At 44.5% G+C, this 24,816-nt stretch overlaps 1 long non-coding RNA gene across 1 annotated transcript in view; it reads right to left on the reverse strand.

Annotated features, from left to right (window-relative positions):
- Positions 1-272: 272 nt before the first annotated feature.
- LOC143768744 (uncharacterized) overlaps positions 273-24,816 on the reverse strand; it is a 37,185-nt gene continuing 12,641 nt past the window's right edge. The window contains exons 4-6 of the long non-coding RNA XR_013214006.1: positions 2,840-2,875; positions 2,299-2,350; positions 273-741 (exon numbers count right to left, since the gene is read on the reverse strand). This is a non-coding gene — a long non-coding RNA (uncharacterized LOC143768744). The remainder of the gene's footprint in view (positions 742-2,298; positions 2,351-2,839; positions 2,876-24,816) is intronic.

Here is a 24,816-nt window from a genome sequence, read left to right on the forward strand (position 1 = left end):
ACTTTCCAAACTGATGATTTGACAAGCATGGGCCTAAAACAGTTTTCGGCTTAGGAGAAAATGGTAAAGAGTCAGTAACATTCTGCGCTCTCATAGTATTTAATCGAAGACGCAGGAGCAAGTTATTCCCACCTGGAAATAAGGGAGGGAACAACTATCAAAGTCATCATTTATCAGGTGGAGAAGAACTATCAAAGTTATCATTTATTTGCATTGGATTGAGTTTATGCTTAACTTCATGGTTAGAAAACTCCAATCAATGACGTCAGTGATTTACAAAAGTTTTCAAAAACTTTTTATTATTTACAGATTGAACATTATGAAGTCATCATGACAACAAGAATATAATAGTAAAGATCTGAGTATCATCAGGTATCATGTGGCCTTTAGCAAATTACAAAGGGTTGTGAACGTAGAGGTTCAGAGTACAGAGATATAACAGGTGGTTTGTGTTGGGACTAAAGTCTTTGGACCAACAATGGTGAAATAATGTGGCCCATCGGCTTTATGGGAAGATGAACACATTGACCATCGCGTCTCCTGGCCCTCAGCCATAGCCCAGCTGCCAATGTATGATTGTGTTATAAATGGAGTTAATCTTATGTCATAAAACTCGGTTTGCATTTTTATAAGTTCTAAAAGTCTAAAAAAATTACTTTAAGAGGTCTTCAAAATGTATATAGGGTGCAATAATTCGGTTGATTTCGCATGACAGTATCCGGAGTCTTCAGTAACTACTTTCTGAAAAAAAAAAAAAGGTGACAGATGACTCAGTTTGGATCACAAATTTACAACTAAAACTACAGTGGCCAGGGAGAGTTTTATGGAAAATAGGCAACAAGGAAAAAAGAAAATGTTTTATACCTTTTTTTCATCTAATTTTCAAAAGTTGCATAAATAATACCGCCATAAAATACCCAAGTAATACTACTGCCATATCCCTTATGAAGCTGCTATAGATTTCTTTTACAATATTGCAATTTTTTTATTCAATTTTTAAGTATTTTATATAAGTCTTGTGATTGGGGACAATTATCCCGTTTGCCATCAAGCTGTATATATAATACCACCATACAATACCCAAGTAATACTGCTTCCATATCTCTTATTAAACTGTTGTATATTTCCATTACAATTTTGCTATTTTTTATCAATTTTTTAAGTATTTTATGAACATTTTGTGAGTGGGGCTCCCAAAAAAAGGACAATTATTCAGTTTGCCATACAGCTGCATAAATAATACCGACTTACAATACCCAAGTAATACTACTTTCATATCTCTTATGAAACTGTTGGATATTTCCATTACAATATTGCAATTTTTTGGTTCAATTGTTAAGTATTTTATGAAAGTTTTGTGATTGGGGTTCCCAAGAAAAGGACAATTATCCAGTTTGCCATACAGCTGCATAAATAATACCACCATACAATATCCAAGTAATACTACTTTCATATCCCTTATGAAACTGTTGTATATTCCCATTCCAATATTGCAATATTTTAATTCAATTTTTAAGTACTTTATGAAAGTCTTGTGATTGGAATTCCCAAAAAAGGGACAATTGTCCGCTTTGTCATCCAGGCGCAAAAATAATACCACCATACAATATCCAAGTAATACTGCTTCCATATCTCTTATGAAACTGCTGTATATTTCCATCAAAATATTGCTATTTATTTTATTCCATTTTTAAGTATTTTATGAAAGTTTTGTGATTGTGGTTCCCCAAAAAGGGACAATTGTCTGCTTTGTCATCCAGCTGAATAAATAATACCACCATACAATACCCACGTAATACTACTTCCATATCCCTTGTGAAACTGCTGTATATTTCCATTACAATATTGATATTTTTTATTACATTTTTAAGTATTTTATGAAAGTCTTGTGATTGGGGACATTTATCCAGTTTGCCATACAGCTGCATAAATAATACCGCCATACAATACCCAAGTAATACTACTTTCATATCTCTTATGAAACTGTTGTTAATTTCCATTACAATATTGCTATTTTTTATTCAATTTTAAAGTATTTTATGAAAGTTTTGTGATCTGGGTTCCTAAAAAAAGGAACAATTATCCAGTTTGCCATCTCCTAAACCTGGCAACAATGTGTCGCAAATTACAGGAGAGGCAAAAAAAGTGTTATACAACTTGACCATGGCGTCCTATGCCATTTATAGGTTTGATAGAAAGGGTTAAAGTGATAAGGTGCATATTTTATTTTGAAGATGGACTTGTAACGTTTTTACCGACTACAAAGTTAACTACAAAGTCCAAAAATGTCCTACTTACAGAAACGTGAAGACCGCCAGCGTCACCTGTCCTAAGAGAATGACTGCCCAAGCTGCGGAAATAAATCGTTAGTCACAAAAATGGAATTAAAGGCAAAAATCACCAACTTTTCTATGTAAGACGTAGGACGAATGCTCAATAGTGAAGTCTACGCCTAAAATGAGGACTCCGGACTGACCCAGATAAAAGTCTACTAGTACGTTCTCGATACATTGTGACCTACATATGCTATAGAGGAAAAGTAACCACAAGTTACAGACTCAGAACCCACAGAAAAGTTCACCGGGACGTGTGGGCTTATACATTTTGATCCATATGATAAATGATTAAGTTTTGAAAGTTATTCTTCTCCGCAGTAGATTAATGTCTATTGCCGACCATCGAGGACCCCATTGGCCCCGGATATAAAGCTTCAATGTGGCCCCAAATTATTGCAAGTTCCCTTTTCATAAAGACCGAAGGGACTTTTTTGGGCCCCTTAGCCTCCAGGGTCCGGGTGCGACTGCAGCCCTTAAATATTGGACTATTGTCAGTATCTCACCTGTACAGTGTTTATTGCAGCCATTGCCTGGGAAAACTAAAATGGAGAAGAATTATTTATTGTTTCCTTAACAACTGACAATCATTATGACTTTTCCCCAAAAAGTTCTAGTTCTAACAGACTTGGATTTATCCTCGTTTAGCTTAGTAAAATTAAAAAATGATTTCTTTGAAAACGTAAATAGTTTTACTACCCCATATCAAATATTTGTCTTTGTTTTGTTAATGTATCTCGTCTAAATATCTTAGATACGTTATCTAAATGCGAAATGAAACAACAGTGAATTTATAACTCACCTAAAGATGGAGACTGCCCCTATGTACAAGAATATAACTACTATAATACTGACACTATGTACATGAATATAACTACTATAATACTGCCCCTATGTACAAGAATATAACTGCTATAATACTGCTCCCTATGTACAAGAATATAACTACTATAATACTGCTCCTAGGTACAAGAATATAACTACTATAATACTGCTCCTATGTACAAGAATATAACTACTATAATACTGCTCCTATGTACAAGAATATAACTACTATAATACTGCCTCCTATGTACAAGAATATAACTACTATAATACTGCTCCTATACACAAGAATATAACTACTATAATACTGCTCCTACGTACAAGAATATAACTACTATAATACTGCTCCTATGTACAAGAATATAACTACTATAATACTGCTCCTATGTACAAGAATATAACTACTATAATACTGCCCCTATGTACAAGAATATATCTACTATAATACTGCCCCTATGTACAAAAATATAGCTACTATAATACTGCTCCCTATGTACAAGAATATAACTACTATAATACTGACACTATGTACATGAATATACCGTATTTTTCGGACTATATGACGCACCGGACTATAAGACGCACCCAGGTTTTAGAGGTGGAAAATAGGGAAAAAAATATTTGAAGCAAAAAAGGTGGTAAAATATTTAATAACATAAGCATACTATTATATGTGTTGTTATTATATATAATAGTATGTTATTATGTTGGAAGCTGCGGGTAGAAGATGGAGCTGCGGGACCAGTGTGGTGTCTGTAAAGTACTATATGAAGACGCTGGAGGGTGAGTATAAGAATGGGGGCACATGGCTTATATTTAAAGCACCACTCCAGCACTGAAAAATAACACTGGAGTGCTGCTTTGAGATCCCATTGGGAGAACTATAACTCCCAGCATGTCCTGCAGATCCTCTGGCATGCTGGGAGTTATAGTTCACCACAGAAGTGGCAGAGTGCTTTATTGTGTGTTGTAAAGACTAACCTTTTAATTGTGGCAGCCAGCCAGCTGTGGTGAGGCAAAATGCTGGAGCATCCCATCCCATGACACCACAGAGCCCTCCCTCTTGTTGCCTCTCCACAGCACAGGAGTAAGCTTGCAGATTGTAGTGTGGTGTCTGCAGGACCTGTGATGACATCAGAAGAGTGTGGGCTCTGTGCTGCCATGTGATGCTCCAGCCCGCCGTCATCATGACATCACACAGGTCCTTGTGCTGGAGCACTCAGCATCCAGCACAGCCCCGGCAGGCAGGTATGCAGCGATCTTGGCCCCTCTGGCCCCTGCTGCTGCCTCCTCCACCAGACACACAGATCTCCCCAGCAGCTGCAGGAATCCAGCGCTGGGGAAACCATGTGTGTCCCTGTGAAGGAGTATTCATTTGCTGTTCCTGGCTCACCTCTCAGCTGACAGGTGGGCGGGGAAGCAGCTAATGAATATTCACTGCACTTTAATGATCAGGACCATGTGGTTTCCCCAGTGCTGATTCCTGAAGCCGGGCAGGGACATATTCTGCCTCCCAGTGCAATCCCACTCGCTGCTGCCCCCTCCCCACGTTACATCCCTACCATAAGACGCACCCACACTTTCCTCCCAAATTTGGAGGAAAAAAAGTGCATCTTATGGTCAGAAAAATACGGTAACTACTATAATACTGCTCCTATGTACAAGAATATAACTACTATAATACTGCTCCCTATGTACAAGAATATAACTACTATAATACCGCTCCCTATGTACAAGAATATAACTACTATAATACTGCTCCTATGTACAAGAATATAACTACTATAATACTGCTCCTATGTACAAGAATATAGCAACTGTAATCCTGCCCCCTATGTACAAGAATATAACTACTATAATACTGCCCCTATGTACAAGAATATAACTACTATAATACTGCTCCCTATGTACAAGAATATAACTACTATAATACTGCTCCTATGTACAAGAATATAACTATTATAATACTGCTCCTATGTACAAGAATATAGCAACTGTAATCCTGCCCCCTATGTACAAGAATATAACTACTATAATACTGCTCCTATGTACAAGAATATAGCAACTGTAATCCTGCCCCCTATGTACAAGAATATAACTCCTATAATACTGCTCCTATGTACAAGAATATAACTACTATAATACTGCCCCTATGTACATGAAAATAACTACTATAATACTGCTCCCTATGTACAAGAATATAACTACTATAATACTGCCCCCTATGTACAAGAATATAACTACGATAATACTGCTCCTATGTACAAGAATATAACTACTATAATACTGCCCACTATGTACAAGAATATAACTGTTATAATACTGCTCCTATGTACAAGAATATAACTACTATAATGATCTTTTTATTTTAAAACTGAAAACCATATATTACAAATATATTACATTAAAATCAGAAGACAATAAATAACAAAGGAAATAAATAGCGTTGTTACATCACCTTACAGGATAGCATTGACAAATCCCAATACATGTATGTTCCTCCAGGTCACATTACCCGGGTTCCTCTTCATATCCTTCTTATATACAGCCTTTAGACTTTCTAGGATCTTATACCTGACAGTATCACAGGACAGGACCTCCTTATTGATGAGCAGGCAGCACCGCGCACACCACAGGTGGTAGATGGTCACATTTATTATATACAGGGAGCTCCTGTTATACGCCCAGAGCTCAGGCTGGAAATCTCCGTACAGCAGCTGACCATATGACTGTCTCACCAGGTGTGGTAACTTTAGGGACAAGGACACAGACTCCCATACCTGCATACTAAAGGGACACTCTAACAGCAGATGCTCCATCGTCTCCAGTATATGGGGGCACTCTTCTCTGGGACAGGATCTATCTGATACATTCCTGCACTTTAGATTATCCCTAACGTACATTTTACTATGGAGCGCCAGCCACGCTACATCTCTCATATGAGGAGGAACTCTGGGATCTAGCACGTTTCTTGCAGCCTGTTTTACATCTACACTTGGGGCACCCCTCAGTTGTACCTGGACACTGAAGTGAGAAGACAGGACATTCTTATACAACTCCTTTCTACTGAGCTGCTTGACGTCATCATATAGGATCCTCCATCTGATGACCTTACTTATTATGTGGACACCATACCAAGAAACATTATTCTTTATTCTTCCTGAGATTCTCTTGATGGAGTCCCCTACTGACCACACAGACACAAACTGCTGGATCTGGCTCTTAAACAAATTCTTACAAAACGAAAAATTCTTCATAAGAAACAAAAGATTGAAGAAGAGCTCTGGACAAGGCATGGAGAGACCACCATCCTTATGAGGGAGATAGACAATGTTTCTCCTGACCACATTCACTCTGTTACCCCACAAAAAGTGAAAGAAGACATTGGTAAGTCTAGGGAGCAGCGTATCTGGCACCGGGAACACCACACTGATATAGAGGAAGAGCGGGAGCAGGAAGGTCTTCAGCAGGCGGATCTTCTCCAGATATGTCAGCTTCCAGTGTTTCCAGCTCTGCGCCTTCCGCTCACACACCACCAGCTTCTCCTCCCAATTCACCTTCCCATCATCTACAGCACCAAATACAACTCCCAGAATCTTTATCTGACCCTGAACAGTTCTGAAGGGCACAGAGAAGACCTCATCGTCACCTCCCAACCACAGCGCCTCGCTCTTCTCCATGTTCACAGCGGAGTTAGATACATTGGAGAAGGCTGTGATCTCCTGCTGTAGAGCCACACAGTCATCTTTAGAAGATATCACAACCGACACATCATCAGCATAGGCACAGAACTTTACATCCTCCACCATACTCTGCAGGTGGCATCTCAGCCCTGTGAAATCCCTGTGATCCTGGACCCTTCTGAGAAAAGGATCCAGACTGAAGACATACAACAATGGGCTAAGAGGACATCCCTGCCTCACCCCTGACATGATCGCGAAGGGCTCGGCCAAGTGACCATTAGGCTACTTTCACACTAGCGTCGTGCTCTGCACATCGCTAGAGTAATTCTAAAACTCTGGGCAAAACCGTCAATGAAAAAGACCTGGGTGTATGGGTGGATGACAAACTCATATTCAGTGGCCAGTGTCAGGCAGCTGCTACAAAGGCAAATAAAATAATGGGATGTATTAAAAGAGGCATAGATGCTCATGAGGAGAACATAATTTTGCCTCTATACAAGTCACTAGTTCGACCACACTTAGAATACTGTGCACAGTTCTGGTCTCCGGTGTATAAGAAAGACATAGCTGAACTGGAGCGGGTGCAGAGAAGAGCGACCAAGGTTATTAGAGGACTGGGGGGTCTGCAATACCAAGATAGGTTATTACACTTGGGGCTATTCAGTTTGGAAAAACGAAGACTAAGGGGTGACCTTATGTTAATGTATAAATATATGAGGGGACAGTACAAAGACCTTTCTGATGATCTTTTTAATCATAGACCGGTGACAGGGACGCATCCTCTACGTCTGGAGGAAAAAAGGTTTAAGCATAATAACAGATGCGGATTCTTTACTGTAAGAGCAGTGAGACTATGGAACTCTCTGCCGTATGATGTAATGAGTGATTCATTACTTAAATTTAAGAGGGGACTGGATGCCTTCCTGGAAAAGTATAATGTTACAGGGTATATATATTAGATTCTTTGATAGGGCGTTGATCCAGGGAACTAGTCTGATTGCCGTATGTGGAGTCGGGAAGGAATTTTTTTCCCCATGGTGGAGCTTACTCTTACCACATGGTTTGTTTTTGCCTTCCCCTGGATCAACATGTTAGGGCATGTTAGGCTATGGGTTGAACTAGATGGACTTAAAGTCTTCCTTCAACCTTAATAACTATATTACTATGTTACTTTCACACTAGCGTCGTGCACTGCACATCGCTATGCGTCGCTTGGTTAAAAAAACACATCCTGCAAAAGTGCTTGCAGGATGCGTTTTTTCACCATTGATTAGCATTGCGATGCTTTGCCACATGTCGCAACCGTCGTGCGCCGGTTGCGGTGGACCGTCGGCTGCAAAAAACGTTACATGTAACGTTTTTTGCTGCCAACGGACCACCATTTCCGACCGCGCATGCGCAATGGACGCCAGTTCTTTATATCTTTTAGATTTCCTTTTTTTGCCAAAAGAACCAGAACAGACTTATACTGAGACTGTAAGAGCTTCCCTGCAGAGAGGCAATCATTATAGACCTGCACCAGGTCCGGAGCTAATAATAATAAGTCCCTGAACTCTCTATAAAACTCGCTGGTCAGGCCGTCCAGCCCTGGGCTCTTGTTGGCCTTTAAGGAGTCAGTGCTCTTCTTCACCTCCTCCTCAGTTATGGGAGCGGCCATACTAGCTGCCGGCGCGGGGTCTAGCGTTGGTAGGGACACCCCCTTCAGATAGGACTTAATGTCCTCCTTATTGATATGAGACCCTTTATATAGATCTCTATAATCACCAATGATCTTGTGGACTTTCTCCTGTGACTGCTCCACCCCATTCTCATCCAACAAGCCAGTGATTAGCTTCTTACTGACCCTGTTTTTACAGGCAATAAAGGGATCTGGGTTATGAATGCCCCAATTATCAAACTGTCCCTCTGCCTTGAGGCGATCGTACTGCAGCTCCCTCATTCGATGCTTTATATGGCTGACACTCCGTCCGTCCACCTCCTCACCGCCATTCATCCTGCTATATAGCCTGCTCAATTGCAGTCTCAGGGCAGTGTATCTCATATACTCCATATTACTATGTTTCCTGGCTGCTCGTATAATAAACTGCTTAATATCACTTTTCATGGTCTCCCACCACTCGGCTATGTCATCACACATACATTGGGTGGTCCTACGATCATTATAGAAGGTGGTGAAGGCCTCTCTGAACCCTGGATCTTGGATCCCAGAGCTATTCACCTTCCAGTACCCCTTTCCACAGACCATAGCTTGGGCCAGATCAAGCGTCACACTCACCATACAATGGTCAGAGAACTCCAGAGGGCTGATCCTGTACTGAGAACATCTCGCCTCCCTCTTTATATACACCCGGTCTATTCTGCTGGCATTACCCCCCTTATGATATGTGTATGTCTTCCTGGTATAATAGGAACCATAAGGGTCTACTAAATAGGCCTGCTGGATTATATTATTAAGAAACGTCTCATCATATCGCAGTTTCTTGTGACTGCTGGATCTGTCCACATTACAAGATACATTATTAAAATCCCCACACAATATAAACACTTTAGAGGTAAAGCAATATGGCTTCATGTGATCAAACAATTCCCTCCGCTCTTTCCTAGTCTGCGGAGCATAAATGTTTATTGCTCTATAATACATATAATCCAATGTAAAGTCCAGCAACAGACAGCGACCCGGCCAAATCTCCAGGACTCTGTCCACCTGGATATCCATGGTATTAAAGAGGATCCCCACACCGTCATTTCTCTCTAGCCCCAAGGACCAGAATGACGGACCCAGTCTCCAGTCTCTCTTGGCTGCATTCACCTGGGCATTGCACTTCAGATACGTCTCCTGCAAGAAGACGTCTGAGCTCTCATCAGACAAACGCTGGTAAATCGCCTGCCGCCGGCTACCAGTCCTCACACTGTTCACATTAATGGAGCTTATTCTCAGCCGCATCCTGATCACTTAGACTTTCTGGTCTTCTTCCTCCTTCCACTGCTGTCACCTGCAGTGCCCCATCTCTTTGTGGACACGGGAGGATCAGGATCCATCTCATCAGAGGCATTTTCTATGATGTATGAAGAACCTTGCTCCATTTGTGCCTCTTCTTCTTTGTCTTCTTCTCCCAGTACATTGTAACGTCCAGGACTTATCGCCAACAATGGAGGCTCAGAGGTTTTCTGGACTGTTGTGAATTTTCTGGAAGAATCCACAAAGGCATTTTTTCTTTTTATAGTCACAAAACCTTCCTCATCCACAGTGGACACTGCAGACAGTTTATCTGCTTCTACAGATGTGCTGGGCTGAAGCTTGAACAGTTTGGCAACAGGTTTCCTGGACACCTTAAGTCTCTCTTTAACAACTGGCATTTTATGCCTTACTTTAGTGGCTGACCAGTGCTTAGATCTTACTTTAATGGCTGATGGTGGTTTAGCCCTGACTGGTGGTACTTTAGGTATTTCTTCAGTGGCTGGTGGTCCTAGTGGTGCAGCATTCGTTAGTAATATCTCAGTCTTTGGAGCATGTTGACAGTTTCTATGACTTATCACCTCAACAGTGCCAACTTCTTTGACAACATCTGCACCTCTGGTGACATCTTTTTCTGTCATTTCCAAGGAGGTCTGGCCATAATATTTTTTATGTTCTGCATATGGGCAATCACGGAACGTATGTCCGGGTCCTGAGCACAAGTTACAGATAACGAGCCCTGTGCATGTGTCCCTTGTATGCCTGGACTGTCCACACAATGAGCATGTGATACGAGAGCAGTTCATGGCGAGGTGCCTGCCCCCACATCTATGGCACAGACGTGGCTGACCGCGGTAGTAGCATATACCCCGCTCTGAGCCCAGGTAGAAGGAGTGGCAGATGTCTGGTTACACCATTCTCTTGTAGAAGCTGGATTTTCACAGAATATCCTCCATTCCATATTTCCTCCTCATCATAGATCTTCTCGGGATGACTTCTCACCATGCACTGCCGGCTCAGCCAATGCTGCAGATCCGCCAGCGCCACCACCTCAGACTGGAACAGAACAGTGGCCGTTATTTCCTGCGGCTTAGACAGCTGGATACACTGAAGATGATCCCAGATCTCATCTCCTCTGGTGTCATTATAGATGTTCCAGAACATATCTAGATCACACTGGAGCTTAAAGCACATACAGTGCCTACAAGTAGTATTCAACCCCCTGCAGATTTAGCAGGTTTACACATTTGGAATTAACTTGGCATTGTGACATTTGGACTGTAGATCAGCCTGGAAGTGTGAAATGCACTGCAGCAAAAAAGAATGTTATTTCTTTGTTTATTTTTTTTTTAAATTGTGAAAAGTTTTTTCAGAGGGTCATTTATTATTCAACCCCTCAACCCCACAGAATTCTGTTTGGTTCCCCTAAAGTATTAAGAAGTAGTTCAGGCACAAAGAACAATGAGCTTCACATGTTTGGATTAATTATCTCTTTTTCCAGCCTTTTCTGACTAATTAAGACCCTCCCCAAACTTGTGAACAGCACTCATACATGGTCAACATGGGAAAGACAAAGGAGCATTCCAAGGCCATCAGAGACAAGATCGTGAAGGGTCACAAGGCTGGCAAGGGGTACAAAACCCTTTCCAAGGAGTTGGGCCTACCTGTCTCCACTGTTGGGAGCATCATCCGGAAGTGGAAGGCTTATGGAACTACTGTTAGCCTTCCATGGCCTGGACAGCCTTTGAAAGTTTCCTCCCGTGCCGAGGCCAGGCTTGTCCAAAGAGTCAAGGCTAACCCAAGGACAACAAGGAAGGAGCTCCGGGAAGATCTCATGGCAGTGGGGACATTGGTTTCAGTCAATACCATAAGTAACGTACTCCACCGCAATGGTCTCCGTTCCAGACGAGCCCGTAAGGTACCATTACTTTCAAAGCGTCATGTCAAGGCTCGTCTACAGTTTGCTCATGATCACTTGGAGGACTCTGAGACTGACTGGTTCAAGGTTCTCTGGTCTGATGAGACCAAGATCGAGATCTTTGGTGCCAACCACACACGTGACGTTTGGAGACTGGATGGCACTGCATACGACCCCAAGAATACCATCCCTACAGTCAAGCATGGTGGTGGCAGCATCATGCTGTGGGGCTGTTTCTCAGCCAAGGGGCCTGGCCATCTGGTCCGCATCCATGGGAAGATGGATAGCACGGCCTACCTGGAGATTTTGGCCAAGAACCTCCGCTCCTCCATCAAGGATCTTAAGATGGGTCGTCATTTCATCTTCCAACAAGACAACGACCCAAAGCACACAGCCAAGAAAACCAAGGCCTGGTTCAAGAGGCAAAAAATCAAGGTGTTGCAGTGGCCTAGTCAGTCTCCTGACCTTAACCCAATTGAAAACTTGTGGAAGGAGCTCAAGATTAAAGTCCACATGAGACACCCAAAGAACCTAGATAACTTGGAGAAGATCTGCATGAAGGAGTGGGCCAAGATAACTCCAGAGACCTGTGCCGGCCTGATCAGGTCTTATAAAAGACGATTATTAGCTGTAATTGCAAACAAAGGTTATTCCACAAAATATTAAACCTAGGGGTTGAAGAATAATTGACCCACACTTTTATGTTTAAAATTTATAAAAATTTAACTGAGCAACAAAACTTTTTGGTTTGTAAGATTTATGCATCTGTTAATAAATCCTGCTCTTGTTTGAAGTTTGAAGGCTCTAACTTATTTGCATCTTATTAAACCTGCTAAATCTGCAGGGGGTTGAATACTACTTGTAGGCACTGTAGATGTCATAGATCCTGCTGGATGGGACATGGATCAGAGCATAGACCTCAGACGCCTTAAACTTCATAAACTCTTTCAGTAGAACCTTTCCAATATAGATTCTGGATGGGATCTTCTCCTCTGGTCCTGTGTACTTTATCCTGACTGCGTTTCTCCTCTGAGGTGGAGGGTTCACTAGCCTTGTGACATTGGAGAACAGTCTCCTGAACTGATGTTGGTCAGCAGAAGGGTCAGTGCTAGAGCTTTCCCCAGCCACAGGTGGATCAGTGCCGGAGCTTTCCCCAGCCACAGGTGGATCAGTGCTGGAGCTTTCCCCAGCCACAGGTGGATCAGTGCCGGAGCTTTCCCCAGCTGCAGGTGGAACAGTGCTAGAGTTTTCCCCAGCCACAGGTGGATCAGTGCCGGAGCTTTCCCCAGCCACAGGTGGATCAGTGCTAGAGTTTTCCCCACCAACAGGTGGATCAGTGCCGGAGCTTTCCCCAGCCACAGGTGGAACAGTGCCGGAGCTTTCCCCACCAACAGGTGGATCAGTGCTGGAGCTTCCTCCAGCCCCATGATTACTGACACTTGTTTGTGCTTCAAAAACATCCAGATCCACTACTGATTGTTGTACAATACAGTTTCCATTCACTGACATGGAGGGTTCAGAGTCCATTACTACTGACGGCTCACGGTCCATTATTACTGCAGTGTGGTCTCCATTCACTGACATACATGACATAGACTCCATTACCGCTGACTGATGTACAACATTGTCTCCATTCACTGACATGGAGGGTTCAGACTCCATTATAGTGTTTGTATCTGTTGCAGACAGGCAAGCACCAGTGAGCGGGGTCTCACACAGCACTTAGCGGTGTCCAAGGGCGTCGCTGTAATGAGGCAAGTTGAGCACTTCGCCTCAAGCAGCATCCAGTCTCTCACAACAGGGGGTGGCAGCGCGGCACCGCCCCCTGCAGTCAGATGTGCCGGCCGGTACTAGCCATAAGCATGAAGCTGTGTGTGTCACCAGCAGCAGGAGGCGGCGGGGATGCCTCCTCACACACTAACTTCTCCGGTTATAAGTTAAAGGGAACCTGTCACCCCGTTTTTTCCGTATGAGATAAAAATACTGTTAAATAGGGCCTGAGCTGTGCATTACAATAGTGTATTTTGTGGACCCCGATTCCCCACCTATGCTGCCGAAATACGTTACCAAAGTAGCCGTTTTCGCCTGTCAATCAGGCTGGTCTGGTCAGATGGGCGTGGTGTCTTCCCCCAGATCTTGCTTATTTTTCCGTTGGTGGCGTAGTGGTTTGCGCATGCCCAAGTCCAGAATCCACTGCACAGGGGAGGGAAAAGAGCGCGATCTGCGCTATTCCCCTGGTGATCGGTGGGGGCGGCCATCTTCCTGTGGCCGCGCGTGCGCAGATGGAGCGCTCTGCTGCCCGGGGCTTCAGGAAAATGGCCGCGGGATGCCGGGCGTGCGCAGATGGAGATCGCGGCGGCCATTTTCCTGAAGCAGAGTTCGCATCTGGGGGAAGACACCACGCCCATCTGACCAGACCAGCCTGATTGACAGGCGAAAACGGCTACTTTGGTAACGTATTTCGGCAGCATAGGTGGGGAATCAGGGTACACAAAATACACTATTGTAATGCACAGCTCAGGCCCTATTTAACAGTATTTTTACCTCATACGGAAAAAACGGGGTGACAGGTTCCCTTTAAGTACTGGGACGGGGTGGGAAGGGGTGAGCGGCACCAGCCAGGGAAGATGAGCTACTTGTGATTGAACGAACTAGCACAGCCTGTGGGCGGGGACTGTGGCTGCCTGCTACACAGTAGAGTAGCTACTACTGGGGGGGCAGAGGGGGCCATCGCCCCGGCCCTGTCACATGAAGGGGCCCACCGGGAGCCAGGGCCACTTCTGTGTGGAGGCAGAACACAGCATAGGACGAGAGCAGTATAATGTCTGTTCCCGTCTGACGGAGACTCTGCAGGCTGCTAGCATAGTGGCCGGCTGCAGTCTCCCCCCTGCAGTGAATGGTGTCGCCTGTCATGAAGCTTTTCCCCTGGCTGCAGTTTTCTTCACTCTGTTCATGCTGGGTCCTAGTGCCCACCTCTTGCATTTCACCTAGACACTTCCTGGTCCTGCCTGCAAACTTCATCAGTAAGTGGGGATGGAACATTTTAGGTTTATTAAATTCAGGTATGTCACTGTGAGGTGAATGTGAGACCATTGCATACCTCCCAACCGTCCCGGATCCCGCGGGACTGTCCTGATTTTGACAGTCAGCCCCGGGATCCCGGGCGGGACATTAGTTGCCCCGCACTACCTGCCTAGGGCGGGGACAATGCAGGGGGCGGCACCTGAGTAACTTAGGTTTGTGGCTGTTTTTTTTTTTTTTATAAATGCTGGGTGGGTCACCTCCCGAGCGACCCCCGCCCCCTGTGCGGCGCTGCGCTGCCACGCTGAGGCAGAGAGCCAGCAGCGATCAAAATGAAAGGTCAGCGACTCACCTCCCTCCTGTGTGTGCACGGAGCTCCGGCTTCTCCTGATCTTATCTGGTATCCCGGCAGAGGAGAGACGGGGGAGGTGCCGGGACAGTGCAGAGCTGTGAGCAGCCGGAGAAACTGAAGAACTGCACATGGACAGATCAGCCGCCCCTGCACCACAGAGGAGATTGTGTGTGTGTGTGATGCTGCATGTGTGTGTGTGTGTGATGCTGCATGTGTGTGTGTGTGATGCTGCATGTGTATGTGTGTGATGCTGCATGTGTGTGTGTGATGCTGCATGTGTGTGTGTGTGTGATGCTGCATGTGTGTGTGTGTGATGCTGCATGTGTATGTGTGTGATGCTGCATGTGTGTGTGTGATGCTGCATGTGTGTGTGTGATGCTGCATGTGTGTGTGTGATGCTGCATGTGTGTGATGCTGCATGTGTGTGTGTGTGATGCTGCATGTGTGTGTGTGTGATGCTGCATGTGTGTGTGTGTGTGTGTGATGCTGCTGCATGTGTGTCATGTGTGTACGAGGTATCTGGTGTGTATGTGATGGCTGCGTGTGTGATGGCTGCATGTGTGATGGCTGCGTGTGTGTGTGATGACTGCGTGTGTGTGTGATGGCTGCGTGTGTGTGTGATGGCTGCGTGTGTGTGTGATGGCTGCGTGTGTGTGTGATGGCTGCGTGTGTGTGTGATGGCTGCGTGTGTGTGTGATGGCTGCGTGTGTGTGTGATGGCTGCGTGTGTGTGTGATGGCTGCGTGTGTGATGCATTTGTGCCAAAGCTGCATGTGTTTGTGAGCTGCGCGTGTATGTGTGATACTGCGTGTGTGTGCGTGTGTGTGATGCTGCGTGTGTGTGAGCTGCATGTGTGTGAGCTGCGTGCATGTGTGAGCTGTGTGTGTGCTGCGTGTGTGTGAGCTGTGTGTGTGAGCGTGTGTGTGAGCTGCGTGCCTGTGTGTGAGCTGCGTGCCTGTATGTCATTATACAGTATGGAGAACTGTGGTCATTATACAGTATGGAGCATCATGTGCAGCCAGTATACAGTATGGAGCATCATGTGCAGTCATTATACAGTATGGAGCATCATGTGCAGTCATTATACAATATGAAGCATCATGTGCAGCCAGTATACAGTATGGAGCATCATGTGCAGTCAGTATACAGTATGGAGCATCATGTGCGGTCATTATACAGTATGCAGCATCATGTGCGGTCATTATACAGTATGGAGCATCATGTGCAGTCATTATACAGTATGCAGCATGTGCTGTCATTATACAGTATGGAGCATCATGTGTGGTCATTATACAGTATGGAGCATCATGTGCGGTCATTATACAGTATGGAGCATCATGTGCGGTCATTATACAGTATGGAGCATCATGTGCGGTCATCATACAGTATGCAGCATGTGCGGTCATTATACAGTATGGAGCATCATGTGCAGTCATTATACAGTATGGAGCATCATGTGCGGTCATCATACAGTATGCAGCATGTGCGGTCATTATACAGTATGGAGCATCATGTGCAGTCATTATACAGTATGGAGCATCATGTGTAGCCATTATACAGTATGGAGCATCATGTGCGGCCATTATACAGTATGGAGCATCATGTGCGGTCATTATACAGTATGGAGCATCATGTGCGGCCATTATACAGTGTGCAGCATCATGTGCGGTCATTATACAGTATGGAGCATCATGTGCGGTCATCATACAGTATGCAGCATGTGCGGTCATTATACAGTATGGAGCATCATGTGCAGTCATTATACAGTATGGAGCATCATGTGTGGTCATTATACAGTATGGAGCATCATGTGCGGCCATTATACAGTATGGAGCATCATGTGCGGCCATTATACAGTGTGCAGCATCATGTGCGGTCATTATACAGTATGGAGCATCATGTGTGTTCATTATACAGTATGGAGCATCATGTGTGGTCATCGTACAGTATGGAGCATCAAGTGTGGCCATTATACAGTATGGAGCAGTGTGTGGCCATATTTTTTTTGTTTATAATTATTGTATATGAAACAGTGTGATCAGCAGTGCTAAATGGGTGTGGTTGGGACGTGGATATGGGTGTGACTAATTATGAATGGGTGTGGTCAGAGGCGTGGCCTAAAACTTGCCGCGGCGCGCTTTGCGCGCCGCAAACTTTGTCCCTCTTTCCCGTCTTCAAAAGTTGGGAGGTATGCATTGGGGTGTTGTGGGTGAGGGGGGACAGGGTACTGAGGGGGTGGATGAGAGATGATGGGGGTATTGGGTACTGAAGTGGGGGAGACAGGGTACTGAAGGGGTGGATGAGAGATGGGGGTATTGTGGGTGAGGGGGGACAGGGTACTGAAGGGGTGGATGAGAGATGATGGGGGTATTGGGTACTGAAGTGGGGGAGTGGGAGACAGCACTGGGGGGTAAATGTGAGACCATGGGGCTGTTGTGGGGGCTGAAGCTGGGTGAGGGGGGACAGGGCACTGAAGGGGTGGATGTGAGTTGATGGGGGCATTGGGGCTGAAGTTTGGGAGGGGGGACAGGGCACTGGGGGCTGAATATTATGTTTTGTTATGATATTATATGTACTCCATCATGTAATATTTGCTGTCTGGGGAGATGGGGGAGGGTAGGGGGCTTTTGATACGTACCACCTGGGTCTTTTATGAGTATTAGTATCAGGAGCCCCCATACAGTAACCAAGAGCTGCATCACATTTACAGCACCACTGCAGCATTACTTTTTATTTCATTGCTGGACCGGTGCTGGAAATCCAAGTCCCCTGCCCCCTGTCTGATACTCACCTTCTGGCGTTTTCCTCTGTTTTTGTCTCCGCTCGGCTCCGTCTCCTGCAGTTTGTGACCTGTCCGAGGCTCCAGTGTTTCATGGAGCAGCGCAGAGGTCACTAATCAATGTGAGTCTGTGGGAGCCTCGTTCTGGCCTCTTTCTCACTCTCAGGCTATGTGCACACGGTGAGGATTCACAGCAGTTTTCCATGCGGTGTACAGTACCATGTAAACCTATAGAAAACCAAATCCGCAGTGCACATGGTGCGGAAAATACCACACGGAGACGCTGCATTGTATTTTTCACAGCATGTCAATTCTTTGTGCGGATTCCGCAGTGTTTTACACCTGCTCCTGTATAGGAATCCACAGGTGTAAAAACGCAGGCGAAATCCTCACAAAAAACACAGGAAATCCACAGGTAAAACGCAGCATGTTTTACCTGTGGATTTTGCAAAAACAGTGCGGAAAAATCCGCACACGAATCCGCAACGTGTGCACATAGCCTCATAGTCTTACATTGAGCGCTTGTGACATAGCTTCTCACTTCTGGCCAGTCAGAAGCTGCGCTCACAAGTTTGAGCCGTGGGACTGCAGCAGTGCCACAAAATAGTGAATACGCCGGAGGATGAGTAAATGACCGTGGCAGGGGACTTGCGCTTGAAACACCACTCCAGCGGTGGAAAAAAAACCCTGCTAGAGTGGTGCTTTAATAATTTAATAATAAGCAATTTAATACTATAAAGTTGATAAAGGCTTGGAATAAATGTCTGCAGTCACTTTATGTGACTGCAGACTGCCAAATCATGACAGGGAGCTGCGGGCCCATCATACTGTGTATAAGGGAGCTGCGGGCCCATCATACTGTGTATAAGGGAGCTGCGGGCTCATCATACTGTGTATAAGGGAGCTGCGGGCTCATCATACTGTGTATAAGGGAGCTGCGGGCCCATCATACTGTGTATAAGGGAGCTGCGGGCCCATCATACTGTGTATACGGGAGCTGCGGGCCCATCATACTGTGTATACGGGAGCTGCGGGCCCATCATACTGTGTATAAGGGAGCTGCGGGCCCATCATACTGTGTATACGGGAGCTGCGGGCTCATCATACTGTGTATACGGGAGCTGCGGGCCCATCATACTGTGTATAAGGGAGCTGCGGGCCCATCATACTGTGTATAATGGAGCTGCGGGCCAATCATACTGTGTGTACGGGAGCTGCGGGCCAATCATACTGTGTGTACGAGAGCTGCGGGCCCATCATACTGTGTATACGGGAGCTGCAGGCCCATCATACTGTGTATAAGGGAGCTGCGGGCCCATCATACTGTGTATACGGGAGCTGCGGGCTCATCATACTGTGTATACGGGAGCTGCGGGCCCATCATACTGTGTATAAGGGAGCTGCGGGCCCATCATACTGTGTATAATGGAGCTGCGGGCCAATCATACTGTGTGTACGGGAGCTGCGGGCCCATCATACTGTGTATAAAGGAGCTGTAAGCCCATCATACTGTGTATACGGGAGCTGCGGGCCCATCATACTGTGTATAATGGAGCTGCGGGCCCATCATACTATGTATAAGGGAGCTGCGGGCCCATCATACTGTGTATACGGGAGCTGCAGGCCCATCATACTGTGTATACGGGAGCTGCAGGCCCATCATACTGTGTAATGTGTAAAAAAAAAAAAAAATTCCTAAATAAATAAATAAAAAAATATATATATTCCCATAAATACATTTCTTTATCTAAATAAAAAAAATCACACCATAAAAGTACACATATTTAGTATCGCCGTATCCGTAACGACCCCACCTATAAAACTATATCACTAGTTAACCCCTTCAGTGAACACCGTAAAAAAAAAAAAAAAGAGGCAAAAAACAACGCTTTATTCTCATACCGCCAAACAAAAAGTGGAATAACACGCGATCAAAAAGACGGATATAAATAACCATGGTACCGCTGAAAACGTCATCTTGTCCCGCAAAAAAAAAGCCGCCATACAGCATCATCAGCAGAAAAATAAAAAAGTTATAGCTCTCAGAATAAAGCGATGCAAAAACAATTATTTTTCATATAAAATAGTTTTTATTGTGTAAAAGCGGCAAAACATAAAAAAATTACATAAATGAGGTATTGACCCAAAGAATAAAACTGCTTTATCCTTTTTACCAAACGCGGAACGGTATAAACGCCCCCCCCAAAAGAATTTCAGGAATTGCTGGTTTTTGTTCATTCCACCTCCCAAAAATCGGAATAAAAAGCGATCAAAAAATGTCATGTGCCCGAAAATGGTACCAATAAAAACGTCAACTCGTCCCGCAAAAAACAAGCTCTCACATGACTCTGTGGACCAAAATATGGAAAAATTATAGCTCTCAAAATGTGGTGATGCAAAAACTATTTTTTGCAATAAAAAGCGTCTTTTAGTGTGTGATGGCTGCCAACCATAAAAATCCGCCCAAAAAACGCTATAAAAGTAAATCAAATCCCCCTTCATCACCCCCTTAGTTAGGGAAAAATAATAACATTTTAAAAAATGTATTTATTTCCATTTTCCCGTTAGGCTACTTTCACACTAGCGTCGGTACGGGGCCGTCGCGCTGCGTCGGCCCGACATACCGACGCATACTGTGCAAGCGCCACACAACGGGGGCAGCGGATGCTGTTTTTCCACGCATCCGCTGCCCCATTGTGAGGTGCGGGGAGGTGGGGGCGGAGTTCCAGCCGCGCATCCGCGGTCGGAAATGGTGGACTGTCGGCACAAACAAAGTTACATGTAACGTTTTTTGCTGCCGGCGGTCCGCCACAACACGACGCAACCGTCGCACGACGGTTGCGACGTGTGTCAATATGTCACTAATGTTAGTCTATGGGGAAAAAACGCATCCTGCAGATGACTTTGCAGGATGCGTTTTTTCGCCAAAACGACGCATTGCGACGTATGCAAAAAAACGCTAGTGTGAAAGTAGCGCTAGGGTTAGGACTAGGGTTAGGGCTAGGGTTAGGGTTGGGGTTAGGGCTAGGGTTAGGGCTGGGGTTAGGGCTGGGGTTAGGGCTGGGGTTAGGGCTGGGGTTAGGGTTGGGGTTAGGGTTGGGGTTAGGGTTTCAGTTAGAATTGGGGAGTTTCCACTGTTTAGGCACATCAGGGGCTCTCCAAACGCGACATGGCGTCCGATCTCAATTCCAGCCAATTCTGCTTTGAAAAACTAAAACAGTGCTCCTTCCCTTCCGAGTTCTCCTGTGCGCCCAAACAGTGGTTCCCCCCAACATATGGGGTATCAGCGTTCTCAGGACAAGTTGTACAACAACTTTTGGGGTCCAATCTGTCCTGTTACCCTTGGGAAAATAAAAACGTGGGGGCTAAAATATAATTTTCGTGGAAAAAAATATATTTTTTATTTTCGCGGCTCTGCGTTATAAACTGTAGTGAAACACTTGGGGGTTCAACGTTCTCACAACACATCTAGATAAGTTCCCTGGGGGGTCTAGTTTCCAATATGGGGTCACTTGTGGGGGGTTTCTACTGTTTAGGTACATCAGGGGCTCTGCAAATGCAACATAACACCTGCAGACCAATCCATCTAAGTCTGCATTTCAAACGGTGCTCCTCCCCTTCCGAGCTCTGCCGTGCGCCCAAACAGTGGTTCCCCCCAATGTATGGGGTATCAGCGTACTCAGGACAAATTGGACAATAACTTTTGTGGTCCAATTTCTCCTGTTACCCTTGGGAAAAAAAAATTGCGGGCTAAAACATCATTTTGTGGAAAGAAAAAATGATTTTTTAATTTTCACAGCGCTACATTCTAAACTTTAGTGAAACAATTGGGGGTTAAAAGTGCTCACCACACATCTAGATAAGTTCCTTAGGGGGTCTTCTTTCCAAAATGGTGTCACTTGTGGGGGTTTCCACTGTTTAGGCACGTCAGGGGCTCTCCAAACACGACATGGGATCCGATCTCAATTCCAGCCAATTTTGCATTGAAAAGTCAAATGGCGCTCCTTCCCTTCCGAGCTCTGCCATGCGCCCAAACAGTGGTTTATCCCCATATATGAAGTATCAGCGTACTCAGGACAAATTGCACAATAACTTTTGGGGTCCAATTTATCCTGTTACCCTTGGGAAAATAAAAAATTTGGGGCAAAAAGATCATTTTTTGTGAAAATTAATATGAATTTTTTTTTACGGCTCTACATTATAAACTTCTGTGAAGCACTTGGAGGTTCAAAGTGCTCACCACACATCTAGATTAGTTCCTTAGAGGGTCTACTTTCCAAAATGGTGTCACTTGTGGGGGTTTCCACTGTTTTAGGCACATCAGGGGCTCTCCAATCGCGACATGGGTTCCGATCTCAATTCCAGCAAATCTTGCATTGAAAAGTCAAATGGCGCTCCTTCCCTTCCGAGCTCTGCCATGCGCCCAAACAGTGGTTTATCCCCATATATGAAGTATCAGCGTACTCAGGACAAATTGCACAATAACTTTTGGGGTCCAATTTATCCTGTTACCCTTGGGAAAATAAAAAATTTGGGGCAAAAAGATCATTTTTTGTGAAAATTAATATGAATTTTTTTTTACGGCTCTACATTATAAACTTCTGTGAAGCACTTGGAGGTTCAAAGTGCTCACCACACATCTAGATTAGTTCCTTAGAGGGTCTACTTTCCAAAATGGTGTCACTTGTGGGGGTTTCCACTGTTTTAGGCACATCAGGGGCTCTCCAATCGCGACATGGGTTCCGATCTCAATTCCAGCAAATCTTGCATTGAAAAGTCAAATGGCGCTCCTTCCCTTCCGAGCTCTGCCATGTGCCCAATCAATGATTTACCCCAACATGTGGGGTATCGGCGTACTCAGGACAAATTGTACAATGACTTTTTTGGTCCAATTTCTCCTGTTACCCTTGGTAAAATAAAACAAATTGGATCTGAAGTAAAAATTTTGTGAAAAAAAAGTTAAATGTTCAATTTTTTTTAAACATTCCAAAAATTCCTGTGAAGCACCTGAAGGGTTAATAAACTTTTTGAATGTGGTTTTGAGTACCTTGAGGGGTGCAGTTTTTAGAATGGTGTCACTTTTGGGCATTTTCTGTCATATAGACCCCTCAAAGTCACTTCAAGTGTGAGGTGGTCCGTAAAAAAAATGGTTTTGCAAATTTTGTTGCAAAAATGAGAAATCGCTGGTCAACTTTTAACCCTTATAACTCCCTAACAAAAAAAAATTATGTTTCCAAAATTGTGCTGATGTAAAGCAGACATGTGGGAAATGTTGTTTATTAACTATATTATGAGATATAACTCTCTAATTTAAGGGCATAAAAACTAAAAGTTTGAAAATTGCTAAATTTTCATAATTTTCGACAAATTTTTGTTTTTTTCACAAATAAATGCAAGTCATATCGAAGAAGTTTTACCACTATCATGAAGTACAATATGTCACGAGAAAACATTCTCAGAATCAGCAGGATCCGTTGAAGCGCTTTAGAGTTATGACCTCATAAAGTGACAGTGGTCAGAATTGTAAAAATTGGCCCTGTCACTTAGGTGAAAACAGGCTTTGGGGTGAAGCGGTTAATATGACAATGGTACCAGTCACCCTGGCTGTCTGCTGTGTGCCCTCTTTGATATACACCAGGTAAGCACAGGAGCCACAGGCAGCAGGAGACTGTGCGACCATGAAGGTGAATAGAAGAGGATGTGTTATGTTTGTATTGTATCCTGCCTGGCATTAAAGAGGTTGTCTGAGATGGGGAAATATACAGGATATACATACTAGTTTATTTAAAATAAATCCTATACAGAGAGATATTGCCCTCCTGTCACCCCCAGGAATTCAGCCACAGACCTCTCTGGTGGTGGACAGCAGCTTTGGAAGTGATGACTGCACCATCTGGATGTACCAGAACAGATAAAACCTGTGATTAACTGCAGCGGTCAGGTTTGTGAGGCTATGTGCACAAGTATTTTTGAGGGCTGCAGATTTTTCCGCTGCAGATTTCAGAAATCTGCAGGTGAAAGGCACTGCGTTTTACCGCGGCTTTACTGTGTTTTTTTTGCATATTTTGTGCCGATTGCCATTATGGAGCAGGTGTAAACCGCTGCGGAAACCGCACAAAGAATTGACATGCTGCGGAATGTAAACCACTGCGTTTCCGCGCGTTTTTTTCCGCAGCATGGGCACAGCGGATTCCGTTTTCCATAGGTTTACATGGTACTGTAAACACACATAGCCTTAGACGCTTCTCTGAAGGGGGCCTGTGCCAGTCACCTGACAGTTGTGGGCTTTAATTTTCTCTTATTTTGCTAAATTTTCAAAAGAGTAAGGGATGGTCTTAAAAAATAAAATTAAAACCCCCTATTACATTATTTAGTGATTCTCATTCGTGTCGGTGTTCCCCTCTGGTACCAAAAGTGATGTCGACCTGTGCATTATTTACATGACCGCTGCAGCCAATCACTGACCTCACAGTCATTTGCTGTACATAATAGTACGACCACTGCAGCCTGTGATTAGTGGGGGTCAAATGGTGAAGGCCCCTGCAATCATTATTATTTATCGTACATCTGGATACGGATCTACAGTACGTAGCAATTAAAGGGGTGTTCAGGGCTGTAGACATATTTCTGCACTCTATGTGACTTCAAACTACTGAATGCATGGAAAGAGTAAATGTAATGTAAATTGAATGTAAGTAAAGAGTAAACCAGATTTATTTATACTGATTTTACTATGGAGGGGCGCCGTTTTGCAGTTCGCCTCAGGCAGCATAGAGGCTAGGTTCACCCCTGGCGGGGTCTCACACACAGCACTTAGTGGGGTCTCACATACCAAGTCAATACAGGCGGCACGTTCTTTATCACACACAGGAGCTGTGCTCACTTCATTGCTGCATATAGAGGGCACTGCCGTTAACCCCTCATTTGCTGTCACACTTTCCTCCGCAGCG

This window comes from Ranitomeya variabilis, chromosome 4 (genome assembly GCF_051348905.1).
Source record: "Ranitomeya variabilis isolate aRanVar5 chromosome 4, aRanVar5.hap1, whole genome shotgun sequence".
Lineage (NCBI taxonomy): Eukaryota > Metazoa > Chordata > Amphibia > Anura > Dendrobatidae > Ranitomeya > Ranitomeya variabilis.